This window comes from Alligator mississippiensis, chromosome 1, assembly GCF_030867095.1.
Source record: "Alligator mississippiensis isolate rAllMis1 chromosome 1, rAllMis1, whole genome shotgun sequence".
In the NCBI taxonomy this organism is placed as follows: domain Eukaryota; kingdom Metazoa; phylum Chordata; order Crocodylia; family Alligatoridae; genus Alligator; species Alligator mississippiensis.
This window is the reverse complement of record NC_081824.1, coordinates 11,571,238-11,589,007: the sequence shown is the minus strand read 5'-3', so window position 1 is coordinate 11,589,007 and position 17,770 is coordinate 11,571,238. Positions and strand designations below refer to the sequence as shown.

At 50.6% G+C, this 17,770-nt stretch overlaps 1 protein-coding gene across 1 annotated transcript in view; it reads right to left on the bottom strand.

Moving 5' to 3' along the window:
- Positions 1 to 16,845, bottom strand: part of LOC132243195 (cytochrome P450 2K6-like) — a 46,807-nt gene extending 29,962 nt beyond the window's left edge. Inside the window, exon 1 of the mRNA XM_059728776.1 lies at positions 16,766 to 16,845. The gene's annotated coding sequence lies outside the window, so the exon portion shown is untranslated. The remainder of the gene's footprint in view (positions 1 to 16,765) is intronic.
- Positions 16,846 to 17,770: the final 925 nt, after the last annotated feature.

The following is a 17,770-nucleotide window of genomic DNA, read 5'->3' as shown; positions in this document are numbered from 1 at the left end:
GTACTGAACTATGACAGGGTTTAGTAATGGGGGAAGGAAAATGGGACTTTGAATAGATTTAGGAAACACTTAGCAATCAGTAGTCCACCTCAGCCCATAATTAACAGTTTAGTGGAGTCAGTATGTTCAGAGTTCTCTTTCTGTCTCATGGAGGGTGAACATTGCATCCAGCAGAGCCAGTGTAGATGCTAGCCCGAGCTTTCCCCTGCCCAGAGCCATCCCTTGGGTAGGGAGAATTGGGGCAACCTCCCCAGGCCCTGCACTTTGGGGGGCCCCATGGAGCTGGGCGGAGAGGCCACGGCCCCTTCCACAGGGCCCACCTGGAGCTGGTGGCTCATCCCCATGCCGTGGAAGAAGCGTCCAGTCGCTTGCCACCCCCTTCTCTGCCGCATGCCACCAGCTTCACATCTGCTGAAGAGCGGCTCGTCTGGGGCACACAGGATCTGCTTGGCCCTGTAGCAATGAAATTAATTTCATTGCTACAGCACTGCCATGCCCTGTCTTTGTGGGGGTCCCACAGCCCTGCGCAGTGTTAAAGGGCTCCTGCACAGGCTGATTTGCCCCAGGCTCCGCACCCCACCAGGGTCGGCTCTGCCCCTGCCTCACCATTGCTGTTGTCACTGATGCTAGGGGGCATTGCTCTCACAGTGCAGCTCTTAATAGACCTTGAGCAACCTCAAGGATTTTAGCTCTTTTAGAATCTAGTAGATGTTGTCTTGCATGTGACCTACTAGTACTCTAGGGTTTTCAGCTCTTTGAAAGCATGTGGGAAACAAGTTCAGCCTGAACCCACAAGAGGAATTTGTATATCACCAGTGCTTATCCTTTATAGCTGGATGGTAAAACACAACAACATCCCTGCTACCTTAAACTTCCCCTCTCTTCAAATCCAGTGGTGGTCCCACTACTGGTAATAACAGGTTCCTGTGTACAGTTTTTATCTGGCCTGGCCCTATTTCACCAATCCACAACCACACAAGGTGAATTGAACATCAGGCCGGGGTACAGAGACCATATTTCTAGAAGTTTTAGAAGACTGCTTCCTAAAAGGTAAAGAGGAAAGATCATTCTTGGCTTAGTCCTAAGTAGTGCACAGGACTCAGTGAAAAGGGTAAGAGTTACTCAGGTGCTTGGCATTAGTGGCCACAATGTAGTTGGGTTTGACATTCATGTAGGAGGGGAGACAAGAGGAAAATCTACCATAGTAGCCTTTAATTTAAAGAAGGAGACTACCACAAAATGAGGAAGCTAGTTAGACAGTAATTAAAAGGGGCCCCTAAGGATGTAAAGAACTTGCAAGCAGCATGGGGATGGCTTAATAACACTGTATTGGAGGCACAAATGCATACTGCAAATCAAAAAAATAGACAGCAGACCAAAAGAAAGGCAACGTGGTTTAGTAGCAGAGCTGCAGAGGCAATAAGCAGAAAAAAAGTTCCTTTCAAAAAGTGGAAGTCAAATCCTATTGAGGGAAATAAAAAAGAGCATAAACTCTGGCAAATCAAATGTAAAACTGTAATAAGCTAAAAAAGAAGTTGAGGAGAAACTTGCTAGGGACATAAAAAATAACAATAAAAAATTCTTTATTTAGAAGTTAGAAGCTGAAAACCTGCCAGGGAGTCGGTTGGGCCTTTCGATGATCAGGGCGTAAAAGGGGTACTGAAGGATGATGGGACCGTTCTGAGAAACTAAATGCATTTTTTCCATGTGTTCATTGTGGAAGATGTTAGGAAAGTTCCCTCGGCAGATCCATACCTGTTTAGGGACAAGTCAGTGGAGCTGGCCTGAAATGAGGTTTCAATAGATGGGGTCGTAGAGGAAATCGATAAAATAAACAGTAGCAAATCACCAAGACCAGATGGCATTCACTGTAGACAGTGAAGAGTGGGTATAAATGGTCAGTTCTCAGGATGGGAAGATGTTAACAGCAGGGTCTCCCAAGGATCTGTGTTGGGTCTGGTGCTATTTAATGTATTTCTAAATGACCTGGAAAAACAGGTGAATAGTGAGGTGGCCAAATTTGCAGATGACACAAAACTATTTAAAGTGGTAAAGACCAAGGTGGACTGTGAGGAACTACTGAAGGATCTGGCACTAGTGAGTAGATGGGCAACTAAATGGCAGGTGCAATTCAGCGTAGATAAAGGTAAAGTGATGCACGTGGGCAAAAACAATCCAAATTATACCTACACTATGATGGACTCTATATTAGCTGATACCACACAGGAAAGAAATCTAGGAGTCATTGTGGGCAGTACGCTAAAAACATCAGCTCAGTGCTCAGCGACCGTCAAAAAGGCAAACGTTAGGGATCATTGAGGAGGAAATTGTAAACAAAACAGAAAGTTATCATCATGCCCCTTTATAAATTCATGGTGCATCCACACCTTGAATACTGTGCCCAGCTCTGGTCCCCACACCTCAAAAAGGAGACAGAAGAACTAGAGAAGGTCCCAAGAAGGGCAACAAGGCTGTTTAGTGGTCTGGAGGGCCTTCCATATGAGGAGAGACTAGGCCTGTTTAGTTTAGAAAGGAGATGCTTGAGGAGGGAAATGAAAGGGTTTACAAAATACTAAATGGTGAAGAGAAGGTCAATAGGGATTTATTACTTAGTCCCTCACACAGTACAAGAACTAGGGGTCACCAAATTAAACTAGTAGGTAGTACATTAAAAGTAACAACAGGAAATTCTTTTTCACACAGCATGTAATTAAAGTGTGGAACTCATTGCCACCAGATGTTGTGAAAGCTGATAGTTTAGCGAGATTCAAAAAGGGATTGGGCAAATTCTTGGAGGAAAGGGGCATCAGTTAGCTATTCAGCAGGGGAGTTAAGGATACAGCCTCTGAATCAGGATACTCACGTGTTTGCCAGAAGGGGAGACTAGCTGTCCCATGCAGATGTGACACCCAAAGGGGGGTGGTGTGTGGGGGGAGGTAGCCCCTGAGTTTTAGCTAATAAATAGCTATAACAAATGTTAAAGGCAGTCTCGGACACCCATGGACAAGTGTTAGTGGCCCTCGAGATAAACCAAGACCAAATGGATAAATGTTTTGGGCTGCTAAAAAACCAACAAAATAAGAAATTGAAGAGCAAGTAATGTACCAGACCTATCAAGAAAAGGCACATGCCGTGTGCTCTGTGTGGGCTAGCCCTGCCAAAATAGCAAAGCTACCAAAGCTAGTTCTACTGGGTGCATCTACACATGCAATTAATTCAAAGTAATAAACTCCAGGGCAGTTTGAGCAGGAGTAAACTACTCCTGGGCACAGTGTCTACCTGTGTGCCTGGGATAGCAGCAATTTGAGCTGGGGTGGAGCAGTTTACACCAGGGCCTGGGGAACAAGGCACAGAGGGTCAGCCCCAGGCTTCAGGTAGCAGTCTTGGGCGGTGCGGGGGCTAGCTGGGGCACGAGGGTGCTCAAAGTGCAGAGCCACACGTGGAGAAATCAACCTCCCTGCCTGTCTCACTGCTCTAGGGCTGCAGCCCAACCCTGCCCCTCCTCCCCTCCCTTTAGTATACCACAGAGTGACTACATGCAAAGATTACAGAGGGAGAGGTAACCCACTCCTCCTCCTTTGTCCAGGTCCCTTTGTTAAACTTCCCGCCACTGACCGGCGAGGCCGGTCTTAAGCCAATGGTCACTCCACAAGGTGGTGGTGACATTTTTCAGAACTGACTGGTCAGCATCAGTGGGGCTCAGAAAATACTTGATTTTGGTTGGAACTTGGTGATGAGGGCAAAGGTTATAAGGGGGATCCCTCCATCTTGGAGGGCAGGGCTTTTTGGAAACACCGACTCACATCATACAACCCTGTTGTTTTGCTTTTACACACATCTTAGAAACTGGATGGTTTAGGTGGATACATAGTTTATCCCCTCATTAAATAGCCAACATGTCAAAAAGGTTAAAAACAGTCAGTCTAAAAAGATGTATCATAAAACAAGGATTGAAATTCATTGATGAAAACCGTGCCGTAGATCCCACAAATGCGTGTTTAAATTTAGACACCAGCACGTTATTTTGTATTGGCATCACCACAGCAGCATGGTAATTCTATTGTCGAACACGTGGGGCAAGGATGTGTCTGTTTACACATTCATTCCCCCGTTTTTGTTATTACTAAAATCTATAATGAAACCATAGACAGTAGTGGTAATCTGTGTAGTTGTAATGTTATTAAGATATATGGATGTGACTTTGTGTTCATAGAATCATAGAAAATGAGGGCTGGAAGCGACCTCAGGAGGTCGCATCTAGTCCAACCCCTGCTCAAAGCAGGACCAGCCCCAACTAGATTATTCCAAGCCAAGACTTTGTCTAGCTGGGTCTTAAAAACCCCCATGGAAGGAGATTCTACCACATCTCTAGGTAGCCTGTTCCAGTGCTTTACCACCCTCCTAGTGAGAAAATTTTTCATAATATCCCACCTAAGCCTCCCTTGCAGCAACTTGAGCCCATTCCTCCTTGTTCTGTCATCTGCCACCACTGAGGACAGTCCAGCCCCATCCCCTTTGGACCCCCCCTTCACGTAGTTAAAGGCTGCTATTAAATCCCCTCTCAGTCTTCAATTCTGCACACTAAATAAACATGGTTCCCTCATTCTCTCCTCATAAGTCACATGCCCCCATTTTTTTTGCCCTCTGCTGGACTCTCTCCAACTTGTCCATATCCTTTCTATAGTGGGAGGCCCAAAAGTGAACATGCTACTCCAGATGTGGCCTCACCAGTATGGAACAGAATAATTACTTCCCTCGATCTTCTGGCAATGCTTCTACTAATGCAGCAAGGGCACACTGTGGGCTCATATTCAGCTTATTGTCCACTGTAACCCCCAGGTCCTTTTCTGCGGAGCTGCTGCCAATCAGTCCCCAGGCTGTAGCTGTGCATGGGATTGCTCAGTCCTAAGTGCAGGGCTTTGTTGAACCTCATGAGATTTCTTTTGGTCCATTTCTCCAATTTGTCTCGGTCACTCTGAATCCTAGTGCTACCCTCTGGTGTCTTTACTACACTCTCCAGCAGGGGCAATGTGTAGGGGTGCATGCGGGTGCACATGCACCCCTGAGTGTGGCAGTGCACACCCTGCAAAAAAGCGCCACCGACAGTGTCAGTGGTGTCTGCAGAAGCTCCATGCTTACTGCCACGGGGTTCCTGCTGCCACCAGTGCAGCCATGCCCCCCTAGCGGCCAGAGGCACACGCCATTTATGCCCTCCAGCTTGGTGTCATCTGTGAACTTGCTGAGGGTGTACTCCATCCCACCTTCTAGCTCATTAATGAAGATATTGAACAAAACCAGCCCCAGGACTGACCCCTGGGGCACTCCACTCGATATCAGCTGCCAGATAGAGATTAAGCCATTGATTACTATCCGTTGAGCCCAACAATCCAGCCAGCTTTCTAGCCACCTTAAAGTCCATTCATTCAACCCATACTTCCTCAGCTTGCTTGCAAGAATGCTTTGGGAGATAGTATTAAAAGCGTTGCTAAAATCAAGGTGTATCACGTTGACTGCTTTCCCCATGTCTGCAGAGCCAGTCATCTCATCACAGAAGGCAATCAGGTTGGTCAGGCATGACTTGCCCTTGGTGAATACATGCTGACTGTTCCTAGTCACCTTCTTCTCCTCCAGTGCTTAGAAATGGATTTTTTGAGGATCTGCTCCATAATTTTTCCAGGGACTGAGATGAGGCTGACTGGTCTGTAGTTCCCTGGATCCTTCTTCTTCCCTTTCTTAAAGTTGGGAACTATATTTGCCCTTTTCCAATCATCTGGGACCTCCCCTGATTGCCATGAGTTTTCAAAAATAATGGCCAGTGGCTCTGCAGTCACATCAGCTGTTGACTTGACAGCACCCCCAGATGCATTGCATCTGGCCCCATGGACTTGTACACATCCAGCTTTTCTGTCCCTAACCTGTTCTTTCACCCCTGAGGGCCACTCACCTCCTCCTCAAACTGGGCTGCCTGGTGCAGTAGTCTGGGAGCTGACCTTGCCTGTGAAGATCAAGGTAATAATGGTATTGAGTACTTCAGCCTTTTCCTTATCTTCTGTCATAAGGTTGCCTCCTCTATTTAGTAAGGGACCCACACTTTCCCTGACCTTCCTCTTGCTACCAACATACTTGTAGAAACCATTATTTGTTACCCTTCATTTTCTTTCCTAGCTGCAACTCCAATTGCTTTTAGGCCTTCTTGACTTCATCCCTGCATACCCAAGCAATGCTTTTATACTCTTCCCAAATTGTTTGTCCAAGCTTCCACATCTTGTAAGCTTCCTTTTTGGGTTTATGCTCACTGAAGAGTTCTCTGCTAAGCCAAGATGGTTGCTTACCATGTTTGCTATTCTTTTTGCACACTGGTGTGGCTTGTTTCTGTGCCCTCAGTAAGGTTTCTTTAGAACACAGCCAGCTCCCCTGGACTCCTTTCCCCCTCAGTGGGTGCATCTACATGAGACAGTTAACTGTGCACTAGCATAGTTTACTGTGCAGTAAGCATGTGCTTCTACACGTGCACATGCTTACTGCATAGTAAACTTTGCTAATTGAGAGTAAATTTCCTACCTGCAAATGCAAGTAGCAAGTTTATTCTCAATTAGTAATGGTGCAGTAGCACTCATGTAGACACCTGACTGGGAGCAAATCTGTTCCCAGTCAGCCATCCACCAGGTGGCAGGAGATTGCTCCCTGCCTCTGGGAGCTGCCTGCTGCCAGGGTGGGCCCTGCTAATGGAGCCTGCACCCTTACTCGGAGATTGTGACTAGGGAGTGGGGACTGGGAGATCCTTATCCCTCTGCTGTTGTGATTGGCAAGTGAGGGGCACAAGCAGAACTCTACATTGGCAGAACTGAGCGGGGCACAAACTCCCAGCTTGTTCCCCATCCCCTCCCGTTGCAGGCCCCCAGGAAGCATGCAGGACCCCATTACTAGCCAATCTGCTCCCACTTCCCTGCATGTGTAGACGCCTGCCCAGGAGTGTTTACTCTCAAGTAGTTTATTTGTAAATAAACTGATCCTGGATCAAATGTGTGTGTAGAGGTGCCCAGTCTGGCATCCCAGGGGATCCTGTCCATCAGTTCCCTGAGGGAGTCAAAGTTTGCTTTTCTGAAGTCCAGGGTCCTTACTCTGCTGCTCTCCTTTCTTCCTTTTGTCAGGATCCTGAACTCAATCATCTCATGGTCACTGCTGCCTAACTTGCCATCCACGATTACATTCCTCACCAATTCTTCCCTGTTTGTGAGCAGTAGGTCAAGAAGAGCACAGCCCCTACTTGGTCTTTCCAGCACCAGGAAGTTGCACCAGGAAGTTGCCTCCAATGCTTTCCAAAAACTTCCTGGATTGTCTGTGCACTGCTGTATTGCCCTCCTAGCAGATGTCAGGATGATTGAAGTCCTCTATGAGAACCAGGGCTGGAGGCATTCTGGATGACTAAGGCCACTTTTCTGGATCTCCCGGAGTGGCAGAACACAACCATGTGGCAGCCTGTCCCTGTGGGCTCCTGGCTGGCCATTGCCCTGCTCAAGCTGGCCACATCTGCCAGCCTCCGCTATGTTGGCCACCTCTTCACCATAGGCAAGGCCACTGCCAGGGAGGCCATCCTGGAGGTGTGCCCTCCAGAACATGCTGGGGAACAACCTGCTCTGCGTGCATGATCCCCTTGGTGGTGGTGGTGGGATTCAACCCCCTGGGATTCCCCTAGTACATTGGGGCCCTGGATAGGACTCACGTACCCATCATATGCCCACCCTTTGGTGATCATCTCTGCTCCAGGTGGTGGGGCTTCCACTCCATTGTGCTCCAGGCCATTGTTCACCACTGTGGTGCCTTCATGAATGTGAGCACCAGCTGCCTATGACACCTGCATCTTTTAGAACTCCATCTTGCCAGTGCTAGTGCAGAGCAGGCACTTTGTGTTGGGGGTACTGGACTTTCAGCTGGCTGTGGTGGTGGGTTCCCATCTCGAGTTCACTGAGGCCAACATCCCTCAGGTCTTTGTCAGAGCCTGCATGCCACATAACATCTGTGAGGTCCAGGGGGAGCTATTTAATGAGGCATGGGCAGAGGAGGCACAGTTGGCAGAAGATGCCTGGCAATAGGAGCACGAGCTGTGGCAGCAGTGGCAGTGGCGAGCCCCCACACTGAGGCTTTAGGTGAGCCACACACTCATCAGTGGAGGACAGGGTACTGGGTGCAAGAGGCTCTGGCCAACCACGTCCTCCTGCATTCCCTTCTGTAACCTTCCTGGGTAGCCGTCCATGGACCCCTGCCCAACTCCCACCCCCAGCACCACACTCACTGCAGACAGTTCTCTGAAAAGCAATTTATTCCCTTCACAGAAACAGACCGCACTCCATCCCCAACAACAGAGTCCTCCCTCCCTCCCCACAGCACCCCTTTACCACCCACCCCACCCCACCCACCACCAATAAAACACCCTCTTCCTTGTGTAAACTGTGTACATGATGTGTGCCCTCCTAGGGTGGGGGGCTGTGGGGTGAGGGTGCCTAGGGGGTGGAGCTCAGGGATAGGCACCCAGCACTCCAGCCTCTGGTTCTGCCATTGTGGGTGCACATGCTGCATCAAGCCCAGTGGGCTGGGGGCTCACCCAGGGGTGACAGTGGCTGCTGCTCTCCTGGTGCACCCATCTGCCCCTCCTGCAGACAGTGACCAGGGCCAGCAGGGCCCACACATAGTGCTGGCCCTGCTATGGGCAACTCCTGCTTTATGGCTGCATGGAGCTGGGGTGAGTGTTGGGGCTGGGCCCAGGCGGAAGGGCTAGGTGGTTGGGGGCTCAGTGTGGGGGTGGGGGCAGGGACTACTGGATGGTTGATGTAGTGCTGGACCTCTGCCCAGGCCCATGGCGGGGTGGGGGTGGGGGGGATGCTGCTGGGCAGCAGCTGGGTGCCAGGGGGCAGGTGGGGCTGCAACCGGAGGCAGGGCAGTGGGTAGCTTGAAAGTGACCACCAGGGCCAAGACAACATCCAGCACCTGGCGGTCCTCCTCTGCCACCTCCACTGCCCTGGCCACCAGCACAACCTTCTGCTCCAGGGCTTCAATGTGATGCTTCTCCAGGGCCAGGAGCCTTGGACTGAATTCCTGGTCTGCCTGGTCCTATGCCTCCTCATGGGCGACATTCTCTGCCCATCAAGCCTCTTGCCAGGTGACAACCTTCACCCACCACACCCATGAGTCCACAAGCTGCTCCTCGAATGCTGTCACAAGCCAGTGCAGCAGGAGGGTCCCATCCTGGGTCCTCCTCTGGCAGAGCTGGTGCATCCATAGTGCCCCAGCCAAGGCTGGCAGTAACCCTGAGATGCCATCTGCTGCCTCTCCCCTGTGTGAAACTGCAGGACCTGCAGAGCCATGAGGAAGGGTCTGTTTGTGAGCATTTGCAACATTTCTGTGATAAGATGCTCTGTACCAGAGGCCATGTGCTGCGAAGCCTCAAATCAGGGATCATGTGTGCATGGGTGCCCACAGGTCATGGTAAGCTGGCCATGCAGGCCCAGATGCAGGTGGCCACAGACTGATCCCCCCATCTGTGTTTGCTCCACAGGGGCTGGTGTGCTGTGTGATGCTGGCCACAGGCAGCCTGGCTCCCTCTTTCCTAGGCCTGGGAAGGCCATGTACCTGCTGCCATGGCTGCAGAGCCACTTCCCCCTCTTCTACTCCTGCAAGCTAGCCTGTCTCTTGTGCTGCTGCCAAGCTCACAGCACCCAGGCTTGGTGGGCATGGGGCTCTGGGATGACTGGGATACAGAGCTGCCCCTGACCTCCCCACAGGAGGCCACTCCAGGGAGGTGCCCTGGGTCTGCCCCCACAGCCTGTGACAGAGCTGTGCCCTGAGCATGCCCATGTTTTAAGTGTCCTGGGCACAGTGTGAGGAACTGTTTGCACAGACTGAGGAGTGCCCAACCCACTATTCCTTGCTGCTGCTGAGGGCCATGGTGCCCTGGGCACACCTGTGCACCTGGCACAGGACTCTGAGTTTTGATGGTGCAGTGGGCAAGCCATGCTGCCTTACAACCTCTGCCACTGCCTTGAGGGCTCCTGTGGGTGTGCTACATGTTCCTGCCCCTGCAGCTGAGGAGGACACTGCTGCTGGCATCAACACATTCCTCAGTATGTGAGAGGCCTGTGCCCACCTAGCTGTGAGGGCAAAGGCTGCTCAATACAGTTTTCCACTGTCTCCTGCCTCCCTGTGTGCTGTGGTGGTGGGGGACTTGGGGACCAGGGGAATGTGGCCAGGCCAGATTGGGGAGGGAGGGGCGATGCTTGGGCAGGGTGGGCCCACCCCCAGTGCTGGGCTTACCAGCTGGGTGTGTCAGGAAAGCCTGGCAGCTTTGGGTTGGTCCATGCTGGTGGCAAGAGTGTGCAGCTCCTCATGGTGTCCTGGGTTAGAGGTGTGCAGCATGTGGCTGCCTGGGCAGGGGCCTCCTCTAGGGAGGAGTTGGAGCTGCTGGTGTAGCAAAACCCCCAATTTTTCTTTTTTTTTTAAATTTATTTAAAAATACATTCCCTCCTCTTCCCTAACCATTTCTGACTTTCTCTCTGCCCTCTCTATCCCTTATAAGTAGTTATAAGTAGTCATAGATAAGCTAAGTTCTTGTATGCCATTATTGTGACAAGCCCCTTTTTATATTGTAAATACAGGCAACCCCTGCTTAGTGCTCCTAATTGGTTCCTGAAAAACTGAGCATTAAGTGAAACGAGCGTTAAGTGAAACTGAAAGTTTTTGACAACCCAAGATGGTGACTACAAGTGTTTTTAATGACCCAAGATGGCAATCGCAAGCATTATAATGAAACTTGCTGCGCGCTAAGTTGAGTCGGGTATCAATTTAAAATGAGTGTTATAGCGAAACAGCGCTAAGCAAAACAGCAGTAAGTGGGGGTTGCCTGTAGGGTTCTGGTATCTTCGTATTCATTTTTATTATTTTATATTGTATTCCTATTATGTTTGTATTGATTTTTACTGCTTTATATTGATAATGTATGATATAGGCCTATTCTTGTAAGTTAACCAAAGTAATGTTAACCCTCCATCTTATAATGTTAAGTGTCCATCTTGTAATGTCAAGTCTCCATTTTGTGTCCCCTGCCTGGGCATACCCTATTGTAACTGTGTTCCAACTCATACCTACCCCTTCTATGTAAATCGGTTCCCTGGATGAGAGAAAATGAGGGTGCTTTAGACATAATGGTAGCAGGCCTAAAAATAGCTCCTGCTCAATGACCGGACCATCAACTCAACGACTGGACTATCATCTCAATGACTGGACCACCACCTTGCATTGACTCTCCCTGAAACCACAAACCTACTCCCAGGACAAAATATTTGAAAGATAAAGACCCTCAGGAAACCAGCAACATAGAAATAAAGAACAGAATAGAAACCAGAAACTCCACCGTTGTATCCCACTGGACAATGAGGACACCTGGAACTGCTTGACCTCATCTGAACAGGATTGGCCCTTGCCTGGACATGTCCTGCCATTTGCAGTCACAGGTAGCCCACCTGTAGTAAAAGGGGTGGTAGAGCGTGACCTCCCTGGGACGCCCTCTCCATCTGGACCAGCACTATGCTGCGCCACCTGTCCACCCAGAGGCCCTGCCGGCAACCCTCCTCTGGAAAACACCTTGCTGGAGGAGACCCTGGCTGGCCATCGAGGATCAACTCTCAGCCTGGGATAGGTAGCTATCACCCACCTTCTTTCCCCAAGCAAGGAACCTGAACTCTGTCTCTGCACACCTGGACCTCAAATCCCTCCATTAAGCCTTTCCTCCCCTGCTACCATTGTGTGTGTGTGTGTGTGTGTGTGGGAACCAATAATTTCGTGGGGCTGTATAGTGCGTTGCCTATTTAATAAAACTGTTATTTTGGAACCCTGAGTTGGGTTTTTGTCTTACTAACCTCCTGGCCCCACTCCAATCTCTGCTCTCTGCCCCTCCGACCTTTGTTCTGTCTGTCTGTCTGGTTCTCTCTGTCTGTCATCTTGGCTCCATCTCTGCCAACTCCAAAGCCCTGGCTCTGCTCTCCTCTAAAGTCCGGCTCTGCTCTCCTCCAAACCCTGACTTTCACCACCCCTCACTTCTGCTCCATTGACTTGCTGTCTCCCAGCTTCTGCCCTATTATCTTGCTGCTTTCCCAGTCTCTCCCAGCCGTCTCCCCTGACTGTCTCCTCCACCTCCATTTCTGCCTCCATCCCTCAGCTGCCTCCCCCAGCTGGCCCTCTGATCCCTGCTTTTTTCCTTGGCTTGTTCCACCTCCCCGCACCCCTCACCTCATCTCTGTTCTCTTTTACCCCCCTCATCCAATCTCCATCCTCTGGCTTTCTCTTTCTCTCCTGACCTTCTCTGTGTCTCCCTCCATTCCCAGGTTTCCCATCTTTGCCCTGCCACCTCCACTTTCTCTCCCTGGCCAGATTTCCTGGCTAGCTGCCTCCACCTCCCAGCTTTCTCTGCCATCCCAGCTTTATTTCCTGGCTTGCCTCTCCGCTCCCCTGTCTCTGCCGCTCCTCTGCTGTCCTCGGACTCTGCCATTGCCCCTCTAACCTGGCCCTACTGTCTCTGCCATCTCCCAGCTCAGCCCCCTGACTTCTCCCAGCTTTTCCCCACTCTGCTGCCTGGTCAGCTCTCTGTCACCCTCCCAGCTTATCTCTGCTCCCCCACTATGTCTTTTCTCCCATGGCTTCTGCTCCAGCCACTTTTTCAAGCTGCCCTCTTCTGTCCCCTGGCTCCTCTCCGCTGTCTCCTGGCTTCTCCACTCTCTCCTGGCTTTTCCCAGCTCCTGGCTTCTGCCCTTTGATCCTCCCCATCTGCTGCCCAGTTCCCCAGCTCTCCAGCCTGGCTACGTCCACCTCCACTGCCTCCGCTTTCTTCCCAATCTCCTGAGTTCCTTAGCTTTCCCCGCCGCCTCTGCTCACCCCTGCTATTTTCCAGCTTTATCCTTGCCAGCTCCATCAGCTGCTTGGCTCTCCCCCAGTGCTTTGTCTCCCAAGCTCCACAGCTCACCACTCCACCTTCTCTTTCTAGTCCCAGCATGTCTGCCGGCTTTTCCCACTGCCTCCAGCCTCCTGGCCCTGGCTCCTCACTTTCTTCCCTGGCTTATCTCCCAGTTTCCTCCATCTCCTGGAGCTGGCCCCAGTGGCCACAAGCCAGTTGCACCTGGGTCTTGGTGCTGCCAGGCCTGGCAGGTGTCTGCAGTATCCTGTGGGGTTGGATGGTGTGGCCCAGGAAACCATATGACACTGAGGTGCTAAGGAGTGGTGCCAGGGTGCAAGTAGGCTGCTTCAGCTGCCCTGCAGCCTGTGCTGGGGGAAGTAGTAGCCAGCTGTCATCACAGGCTGCCTGCATATGCCCCTAGGCCCCAGTGTGCCCACAGACTTTTAAGGCCCTGGGGCTGGGGACAGGAGCAGGAACAGGAGAGGCTCTGGACCCTGGGGCAGAGCTGAGGCTGGCCTCCTAATGGCAGGGCTGGTTGGGGGAAAATTTGCTGCTGGTCAGCATCTACATGTGTGTTACTTTGCAGTTACTACTTGTGAGTAAACTTGCTACTTGCATTTGCAGGTAGCAAATTTAATTGCAAGTAGAGCAGTTTACTGTGCAGTACGTGTCTGCTCATGTAAACCACGCAATTTGTTATAAATAAGTTTGATAACAAAAAAGAAAGAAAATGGAATGGTTTGGTGTTGCTTCTAGTTTATTGAAAGCACTCTTATGTAGCACAGAAATTTAACATACTTTACAAGGCCAGAAATGGCGATTAGATAATTTAGGCGATCCTGTATATCTTAGGCTCTTAACTTTGATCAAACAACCCTTTTATTCATCCCTGTAATTTCTCTTTGGCTAATGGGTACCTTCTAAAAAAGTGCACAGTCCCTTTCCTACAAAGGAGCAAAGGTTACAATACATATTCAGTATCACAGCACATCATTTTAGGTGCTTTACCCCCAGTAGAATCTGCAACCTCAAATGGACAGAATTAGGCCAAAATCCAATTTCCTCTCATGTAGGTAAGGAGTGGCATTAGGGGTCTCCTAGCAAGCTTTAGATCTTAATTACCTCTGTGCTCAATAATCTAGGGCTGAGGGCACACGTCAAGGAAAACAGAGATCAGGTTTTGGGCTGTACTGACCAACAAGGGGTTGGAACCTGTGTATCTCCCATTTCTCAGCAAAATTGCCTGTCCACAAGTTCTTTGTGTTAGCTGGAAGTCAGACCAGACATTATTCAGCCATTGCAGCCTGCCTCTTTTCCCTGCTATACCTGACTGTTCCTATGCCATCATTCAGATAAGGAGCACTGAAGTGCGGCTTTGCCTGGTGTCACGCAAGCTGCCCCTTCCATCTCCACTACCCGCATTGTCATAATTGGGCAATTATAGGGTTAAAGTGTTAGTCTTTATTATTATGAGATAGAGGGTGGAGCTCTGATCTCAAGCTCTGTTGTTCCAGAGTTACTTTCATTTTCCCACTTAGGTGTTGTTGATTCCTGAATAAAACAGCATGAGGTTTTGGGCCTGCAGAGAAGTAAATCTCAGTATGCCTACACCCACCCCCAACATACCCTATTATGTCTCGCTCCCACCCTTGTAGGTGGAAGGGCCGGCTGCGCTAGCACAGGGTGGAGCTGCTGCTGTAGGCTCCCCTGGTGCTCTGCTCCCTCTGGGCAGCAGGTTGGGAAGCATGGGTGGGGCTGCAGCTGGGCTGGAGTGCAGACCCTGGGGCTGGGGCAAGCTGTAGCATGGAGTCAGCACTCCTGGGCAGGAGTAGCATGGAGCAGGGTGTGGGTGTGAGGAGAGAGGGGCATGGGGACCCCTCTGACACTCCCCCCATGGCACGGAGCTCTGGCAGGCAGCAGGGGCAGCAGCAGCAGGGGAGGGGGTGGGAACCCTGCTCTGCTGCCTGGCTCCAGCCAGTGCTGCAAGGAGTGCAGGCCCTGCCAGGCCGTTTGTTTCTCTGGCACTCCTCGCACTCACAGCGCACAGGAGGAAACTCCAGGTACTGGAGTGGGCTGGAGTGCGGAAAGCATCTGGCTCCAGTACCTGGGGCTTCCTTCCTGTGCCCTGCAAGTGTGGGGAGTGCCAGGGAAACAAATGGCTGGGCGGGGGCTATGCACATGCAATGATGGCCAGAGCCCGTCACCAGCGCCCCCACCTGCTGCTGCACCATGGGGGAAGTTTGTGGGGTCCCTACACCCATCCCACCCTCCTTCACACTCCACAACCCACACACACAGACACACAAAGACATACAGATACATACACCCCCCCCCCCCCGTGTTGCCCGCATTTATTGCAGGCTAGGACAGTGTGTTCCATAGCCACACCCCCACACCCCACAAATGCCACACAACCCCCCAACATACCTTATGCCCCCAATACACAGCCACACCCCCCACACACCCACACCACCCTAAACACCTCCACACCCCACCATACACCCTCCACCATAAACACACACGCACCCACCCACCATGCACCCCCACCATAAACACACACACAAACACCCCACCATCATACACCCCCACCATAAACACAAACACACACCATGCACCTCCTACCATAAGCATACCCACCCACCATACACCCCCCCACCACACACACACACACACACACACACACACGACTAAGAATTTATTTTTGAGTTATTATACAATCACCTTGATATACAGTACACAAACACAAATCATGACAAAATATTTTAGTGCATGATTTGTTTTTATCTGGTTCTAAGATGGTACCCACCCCCCTCCCAAAAGGAGTATTGGGGGTGGGGAAGGGTAGGGACTTCTGATGGCAAAGGTCAGGGGTTAGGGGCAGGACTTCTGGTCCTAAGATGGTGGCTAGGGGGTGGGGCACCTGTCAAGGGGCAGGGCTACCCATGCAGTTCTCGATAGCTCACCAAACCTTGTTAAGCAGCCCTCCACCCAAAATAATTGCCTGCCCCTGATTTAGATGCATAGTTGGCTAGAGCTAGGGAGTTGGTCTGGGGACAGAGCTAGGCAGCCTTTCAGCCATGGTCTTAGACTACTGCAGTAAGAAACCACAAGTACTTTTTACATCACTGATCATCTCTGCTCCTGTTTACTGATTTCAGCAAAGGAGGAAACTCAAGAGAATAACTATTGGACAAGGGATTGCCGTTCAGCGCTTCTGGAACCCAAGGTTTCCTGACAGAGAGGAACCACCACTATGGAAGAAGGCCATTTTTCTGTTCTCAAGCCAGAGAAATTGTACTCTTCAACAGAACTTGCACACAGCGAATTTGGGAGAAGAAACTTGGAAAATCCTCAGAAGAACATATAGGTCCATCTAGCTCAATATTTTGAATCTCACACGGGCAGAAGTCTTGCAACAGTCTTCCTGTCAACTTTCTTAGCAACCTGCCACACAACTCAGGAGGCACCTGCTAACTTACTACACGGCAGGTTAAATAGTGTTGGATAACAGATGCCTAAGCTCAACAGCCCTGGTATAAACTAAACTGCCCATAGGAATAGCAAAACCACAAGGAAAACCCAGACAAATGCCAGGTGGGAAGGATCTGACATGTGAATGTGTTTTGCTTTCACGTGGATGAAAACCTGTAATCTTGCAAAAATGAGAATCTAGGTTCTCACTCACTGTTAGTGAAGACACAAGACCGTACACCTATAAGCTGTGAGAAGGATAGCTATGGAATACCAACTACCTCCCATGTATCTACTGAGGATGAAATAGAGATCCCTCAGCTCAGTTTTCTGTCAGCAATGTCTTCACTTTACCTTCCCCAGGGTGCACCAACGTCCAGGAGAATTCATCTGACAGATATACTCCCAGCACCAGGCAATGATCTGCATGGACTAGAAACAGTATGTGAATACAAAAAGGGGGCTTTGGTCAGTAGTGCTGGTTGCTTGTTTTCTATGTCCAGTTAAATTATTACTTTGTCCCCCAGTTACTGATTACTAGCATAAACAAAAATCTATTTCTGCTCTGCTGTAAAATGTGGAAAGTGCTTTTCTGCTGGGAAAGGGAGAAAAACATTGTGTTGGAGTTCTGACCCTGAACAGGAGAGAGCTCGCTAGTATTCAGGATGGGAAGGTAAAAGAGACATGTTCCTTCATAACACAAGCCAATGGATCTGATCTCTGGGATGCATCTGGGTAAGTGGGGAAAGCTGGAGTTTCCCTGATTGCCTAGATGCATTTCTGGGAACTCCAGGGCATGTCTGGGTAAATAGGGAAGGTGTTGTCCCTGGGATCTCTGGTGTGCATCTTCATAAATGGGGATGACTTTCCCCACTTTCTCAGACATGTCCTGGAGATCCCTGCTGCTAGCAGCAGACTGTTCCTGACCCCTCCGGCCCTGCACCGGGTCCCTGCAGCTGCCAGGGGGTGGCAGAGAGCATGGGGCCAGGAGACAGCTGTCTCCTGGGGGGGCTGGGACATTGCTCCCTGCCCCCAGGGCCCAGCATGCTCCACCACTGGCACCCAGGTAGGGAAAATGTCCATCTGCCCTGGCAGCAGGGAGCTCCCAGCCTTTGCTCCCTGATCATGATTGGGAAGCGGGGGCTGGGAGGTCCCTGCTGCTGGGGCGGGGGGACATTTTCCCCACCTGGGCTCTAGTGGTGGAGCCCGCCCTGCCAGCAGGCCTCTTTCAGGGTCAGAGAGCAAGCTCCTATCCCATGCTGTCCAGCTGACCAGGAGCACATTTGCTCCTGGTCGGCCACCTCCACGTGCTGCACAGTGCAGTAAGTAATTGGAGTAAATTTGCTGCTTGTATTTACA